This window comes from Sander vitreus, chromosome 9 (genome assembly GCF_031162955.1).
Source record: "Sander vitreus isolate 19-12246 chromosome 9, sanVit1, whole genome shotgun sequence".
Lineage (NCBI taxonomy): Eukaryota > Metazoa > Chordata > Actinopteri > Perciformes > Percidae > Sander > Sander vitreus.
This window is the reverse complement of record NC_135863.1, coordinates 23,507,963-23,515,206: the sequence shown is the minus strand read 5'-3', so window position 1 is coordinate 23,515,206 and position 7,244 is coordinate 23,507,963.

The window sequence follows — 7,244 nt, the reverse complement described above, 5'->3', positions numbered from 1 at the left end:
TTATTTAAATAGATCACGTTACTGTATTGTGTGAACAGTTACCTTAATTTAATATTGTATGCAGCGTTTTCTTTTGCAGGGTCCAAATTCTCCACCAAAACAAGTTCCTCCCCGAGACTATGTTGCAGAGCCACCGTCGGTGCGTCCGGAGCTTAGCGCCACCCAAGACGATTGGGATTGGTTTAAAGAAATGCAAACAACCCAGAGCGTTTTTTTTCTTTTTTCTCCTATCCTAGAATGTATTTGTGGTGTAGCCAGATTTTACTCCACAGCGATGTGGAGCTAGGTCTGGCAATGCGAGACTATCTTAATCCTAACCCAAAAAAAGAATGTACTTAGCTAACGATATGCCAATGGGATATGGCTACATAAGCATTAGCTGGACTTGCTAACATTTGCACCTTATGCTAGAACACCAAAGTCTTTAAATGCCAGGTATTTTCTTCATACAGCCCCATGCACGCTACATCGGCCTGTGGAGAAATCCAAAACTTGAGAGACCTGCCTTGCCAAGTTACAGTTGCTAAGGTATCTAGCGAATAGTCAATTTATGTCAATTTCATGTCAGGCTCAACTATCAACATGGAAATCCCTGCTGTAGCCTACACACTGCCCAATTTAAGATCAGCCTATAACTCCTTTAAAAAATCTGCTTATGATTTTCAAATACCAACAGACGGTGCCAAACACACAAAATGTATTGAGCAGCTTATTTTTATGATTTATCTGTATGGATTTGGCCAATCGCCTCTGCTCAAATCAAGCTCTGAGGAAAAAGGAGCAAAGGAAACATTTGGAAGCAAAAGGTCTGACCATGGATCAAGTTTTTAATTTATAACTAGTGTGTATATACAGAAAGACCTCTCATGTATTAGAGAGCTGTGCTAGATTCAGATATAGAGCCTGGCATGTGCAATGCTGGAAATCACATCTACTGTAGTGGTAATACTGAGTGCCAGGTGCTTTGGAAACCTCTCAGATTTCCATTATTTTGCACTGTAGACTGTGCCTGCATGCATACAGTTGTTTTCACAGAATAAGAGCACTTTGACAAAGAGATACCTTATTATACTGAGGAGTATGTCATCCTGCTTTCAGTTGGAAAGCATGTTGATGACGTGCAAAGAACAAAGCCGGAACACATGCGGTGTGAAGTATTAAATTAAAATGTGTCTTCCCTTGTAGATTTCACCTCGCCACTTTGATGTCTGACCTTTGAGGAAGAAGTGTATACATCTGCACGATCTGTTAGTGCAACGTGTGTATGTGCGTGTGTGTGTGTGTGTGAGTGACCAGGTTAAACATTTTGGATACAAATTCACAACACAAAAGATGTTTTATCTTTCACTCATTGATTTTTATTATATTTTATAATCCAACAGCAATCAACTCTAAATGAAACAGGGATGATGAGGGTGCTATTTTTGTGTGTGCGTGTGTGTGTGTGTTTGTGTGTGCGTGTGTGTGTGTGTGTGTTTGCGTGCATGCGTGTGTGTGTGTGTGTGTGTGTGTTTGTGTGTAATCTCATTAGGGAATTCTACCCCTGCGAAAAGATTACGCAATAAGGAAAATAAGGATGATAAAGAAAATGAAAGAAGGAAAAAAAGCATGAGGAAATCCAGAGGAAAGGAGGACTGGGGATATTGTAATTAGTTGCACCTGTTTCCTTTAACCCAGCTCCAGTTTCCCTCTACAAACGCATGCAGATTACCCATCAAAGCCCCTCGTCGCTGCGTCTACTCAATGGATCCTTTGTTGCCAGTTGTCAGGGAGGCGGCCCACAAAAGTATGTAACACAAGCAGGCCACATTGCTGTGGAACTTACAGTACATGCAAGCCTCCACCGGCCACAACAAGAATAATAGGGAGTGTTTGTAGACACGGAGTCTACATCACTCCAGTCTCCATGTAAGACACTGGTGGCACTTCTTTTCAGATGTGACCACAACAGTTGCATCATCTGTCAAAGCTCTTAAATGGGTCTGTATTCGCTGTAAGGGAAGAAGAATGCGTTCTGCCACACAGGCCTCATATCAACTGTGGAAAGATGAATTTGCGTGTTTGCACGCTCACTGAGACACATACGGAAATGTCTATTCAAGGGACTGTACTACTTGTGCTGATACTACTAATAATTGTAATGCATAGTCTCCAACAGTTTTACTTAAACATCATTTAGTTTGATTAAAACATATTACCTGACTCTTCTGGGGAAGTTTTTATAAATGAATACTGTTACCATCTCTCCTGGTTCTCTTTATAACATTTAGTAGTCATATTGAAATCAGGGCTGTCAAACGATTGATTTTTTTAATCGCGATTAATCGCATATTTTATCACATGATTAAAATTCTATTATTTTGCATTTCAGAACAGTTTTTAAGTACATATTAACAATCGAAAGCAATTTTTACCAGTGTATCTTGATTGGGAATCAAATGGATGCAAAGATTTTAAGATTTGTAATTATTTATTTTACTGTAAACAAAAGACAAATGTGTGAATCTGTCATTATTGCACAATTCCAAGTACCTAACTAAAAAACTAAAAATCCCTATCCTTACCAGAGTCAATATAGTGTTTAGTAACTCCTAAGTAATGTTGATTACTCACTGACGTCCAGTGATCACCGGTTAATGAGACAGCGTTTGCAGCACCTTGCAGCAGTGTGGCTGCTTTCCCCGTGTCATACAGGCTGTGTGTGGGGGGGGCTGTCCCCCTCGGCGGCAACGAGACGGGTCAGAACATGCCAACCGTAGTACGTCTTTAAGACCCGAGTCCTCTACGATGCTGACAGGTCTGCAGTTAGTTGCCACCCGTTTCGCAAGAGCTGTAGTCATTTTTTGGGGTTTGGTTTCATCCACAGGTCGGCAAGCAGCACTCTCCAAAATACTGCTTTGCCTGAGTGGGTAGCATGCTAGCTGGTAGCATCACGTTAACTGTACTACTATGCTTAGCTCCGTAGATGGTAGCTTAGCTCAAGCTTGACGTGCTTCGGTGATATTTTAATTCGGCTTTACACAACGTGCATATGGCTTTTGACTTGTCTACGAGCCGTCTGGGAGTTTTGGAAAATAAAAAGCTCCATTCAGGATTTCATTGCTGCTGTCTTTCTCCATCATGCCTGCAGCAGCAGGATGTGTTACGAGGAAGGATGGCAGCTTGATGATAAGTTACGGTGCTGCAAAGGGTCAAAATAGTAGCCTGTTGGGCACGACGCAAAGCCGAGTGAAGTGTAAAATAAATTAATAAATGCCGGCATGCGATTAAAAAATAATCGCACTGCGTCGGCCCTTAATCGCATCGCGATTAACGTGTTAACGCTGACAGCCCTAATTGAAATATAAACATATCTGAAATGATTAGTCTGGTGAGGCTTTATTCTCCCTATTGTCACAAGTCAAATCTCAGAATGCACCTAGAAACTGTGATCAAGGTGCAAAAAGTGCCCCTAAGACATTAAAGCTTTATTGTGTAACTTTTTGATATTAATGAACGTCCGTTACATTCAAGTCATTGCCAAATTAGTTGATACAAAGCTAATTAAGAGTATCATCGCCACACAACTCTCTCTGTATTTCTCAGTATGGCTATGTTCAGAAGATTCTGGCGTCCGGTGACTTTCCCGTGCAGAAACTCGAGTGAAGATAATTACGTCTTCTGAAGAGTCCATCATGTTTTTTAATCCTCTGTGTCCTCCTTGGCTACTAGCAACTGCATGGAGGAGGGGCGGGTGGGTAGTGCGCAGTCACGGAAGCTTTGTATCGTGTGGACACACTGACAGTTTTGTTGTCATTACTTAGAATTCCTCTTGGGGGCGACAGAAACTACGCACTATAGCTTTAAGAAAAAAATTATACTCTACTTATACGCAGTTTGGGCCAATATCCTGAATCTAAAATCTTAATCCTATATCAAGGTGTTTCAGGCAGTTGAGAAGAAGTGCTTTCTGTGGAGAGAAAGCTCCATTTGGAGTGAATTGTGTTTTTAGTACTTTATACATCTATTACATACACATCATAATAGGTCCTCTTAAAGCCATTTTTATTTTCATTAAATTCATTTGATTTTCATTAACGTCTGTAACATACACTTACACCACCAACAGCGCTGTTACATATAAATGTACTAATAATAGCAATAGTATGCCTTTTAATTACTCATGTTGGCACAAGTTGGTGAGTATTGTATGCATTTTAATCTGAGCTCATTTCACATTACAAAACAACAACTTTATCCACTAATTGCTATTTTGTGAAGTGCCCCCAAATTGTTGTAAATGCCATGATTTTATAGACAGTGTGGGCAAAAGTAGCCCACTGAATATTTTGTTAATTTCCTACACTGGTTGTGTGTGTATCAAAGCCTGATGTAACTTCTGTGCCATAGCTCTCCATCGTAGTCCAAAAACAATTAAAAACCCATCACTGTTGCACTGGGTGACATGTTCCTTCATTACCATGAACACCCACTATAGTTTATTAATGTTTGGTTAAAAAAATCTCTCTGGCACACTAAATGTGTATTAATCTGCAGCTGAAAATAGTCCCCAACAAATGCACTATTTATTTATGTTTGAGTTATGTTGGCTAAAACATTGCTTGTCCAGCTGTTTAATTGAATAGCTGAGCCTTTCAATAAAACAATGTCCATGACCCGCTTTTCTAGATTAATGTCTTTAGTTAGTCTGGTTCACCAGATGTAATGACAATAACTAGAATAGAGAATAATACCAACCATATCCTTTTAAAAGACATACCATGCTCATTTTCAGGTTCATACTTGTATTTTAGGTTTCTACTTGAACATGTTTACATGCTTTTATGTTAAAAAAACAAATACCAATATTTTTCTCATACTGTCGATCTGAATATACTGTAACTGTATCGTGCGCGATCACGGAAGACTTGTATCATGTGGACGCGCCGACAGTTTTGTTGTCATTAAGTAGAATTCCTCATGGGGGCGACAGAAACTACACACTATAGCTTTAAGTTAAATAGTTAAAATTGGATGTATAAACAAATATAAAGCCTTATATTTTCCCTTTCACACTAATCAGTGAAGTAAATTCATTTATTAAATTACAACTGTATTACTCTACTTTCACTAGCTCACTTTATTTTTTTAACTTTCAAAAATAAAAAGCATTTAGCCCTTGGCTGGATATTTACTACAGTGTTATTTGATTTGATGTGTGCGATTACATTTTTGACTCATCTCATAACCTATAACTTTATTTTGTCCCTGTTTTAGGGATCCATGTTGAGGGGTCAGTTGGAATAAAGTTTTCTTTTCTTTTTTGTTTTGTTTTTGTGAAACATCTCTCTTGTTTTAGGTACTGGGTCACTTGTACTTCTTATTTAGGTTTCTTTTCATCCTTCATATATTGTAAAAATTGGATGCTCATAATTTGAGTTAGTTTTCTACATCCTCTTTGCTGCTGAGACACCATACTGTCATTACCTTTGTCAAATTAATACATTGTGTCTTATCTTTAACCTGAAATAATCACTAGCACATTACTGTAGTTAAAGAACTGCTAATGAACTCCTCACAATGATGTTGACAGCGGCTGCAGCAACATGAATGAATCTCAGTCATACTGTAGACTATATTGAGCTCGTGACTGATGGCCTCCACAATCAATATCATGTATGGATTGTCCATGTTTCAATTTGTAGATAATCTGGATCCAGCAGCTTTCCCATTTCCCCCCATATGGCCAACACATAATTGAAAACACTTAAAGGAGTGTTATTTTGGTTGGGGTGTTCCTGATCCTGGATCAGCCAGTCCTCTGCCACAGATGCAGCAGGCAGTCTAATAGCATTCACTTAGCGTTTCAATAAGAGAAGTACGGGGAGGAGTGACGGCTATGCGCTGCTACAGTGCCATTCTCCGTCACTGAATTGGACGCTGATAGGTTCACGTGCTCACCTCATGGAACGTATCTGACAATGAGCGCTGCGGCGGAGGCAGGGGGTAAAAGGGGGAGAGAACATTCTGCATTCAGGCGCTAATTAGAAAAATTAGATCTATGAAAGGCAGCAAGTGATCTAGGCCTTCAACCTACGTCTGTGTACCGCTGTAGAGGCACAAAGAGGAGGCAACAATAAGCACTGAGGAGGAGGGATGGGGGGTGGGGGGGGATAAATAATTTAATCCATTATCTACTCTGCAAAGCTCATCAGCACAGCTACACAATGGCCGCGATTGAATTGCTGATTGCATTTTCTCTCCTACCCTCCAGGAGAAAATGCCCATGCTCCACTATGTGCTCTCAGCCTGCCAGCACAACCAAGAGCGAGAGAAAGACAGAGAGAGACAGAGAGAGAGAGAGAGAGAGAGAGAGAGAGAGAGAGAGAGACAGAGCAGTGTAGAGTGTCTCCCACCAAGGTCAAACTACAATACAGCAATCTAATTAAGAGTATCAGAGAGTTTCCTGTATAGGGTCAACCTCCCTGTTGTGCTCACAGGCTCATATTGTCCATTATGTATTACATCATGTACTCCTACGTGTAAATGATGGATGTGATGCTGTGATCTCCCTATCTGTAATATTTTTAATTGATAAGAGTGTATCTATGCATGCATTACTGCTCAGGTCTGTGATTTGAGTTGTCGACCTATTTGTAGGTCAGTCCACCTACTTTGTTCCAAACTGAAATATTGCAACTATTTCAAGGATCGCCATGAAGTTTTGCGCAGACATTCATGTTCCCAGAGGATGAATTGCGTTAATTGTGGTAACCCGTTCTCGCTCCTAACTCCTCAAATACTGATGCTTTGTCAGTGGCACTCAGTGTCTGATACCCGGTACCTGATGGCATGGGACGCACCGGGCAGAGCAGCAGTTCGGCCACGGCGCTGTAAGATGACACAGTATAAAAAGCGACAACGGTAGCGAGTAGTATGAAAGACCGAAAAACAACATAAGGAGGTAAGTTGGGGTGGTGGATGGGTCAAACAACACAGGACTTTCAGCCAGGAAACCGGGTTACGTGTTCCATTCTTGTCCCGCATGTCACTTAACCCCACCCACGATATTTTCCTAACCCTAACTATCCTGTTCTTATCCCGTGTGTCACTTAAATGTACATTTTTTAACCCCGCCCACGATCTTTCCCTAACCCTAAGTAAGTGGTATTACCCTGCACGTTAAAAAATTACGCCAATGGTCCTGACCCAAAGCATCAAAAAATTACGCCAAGGGGCCAGACCAAGCACATTGAAAAATGATG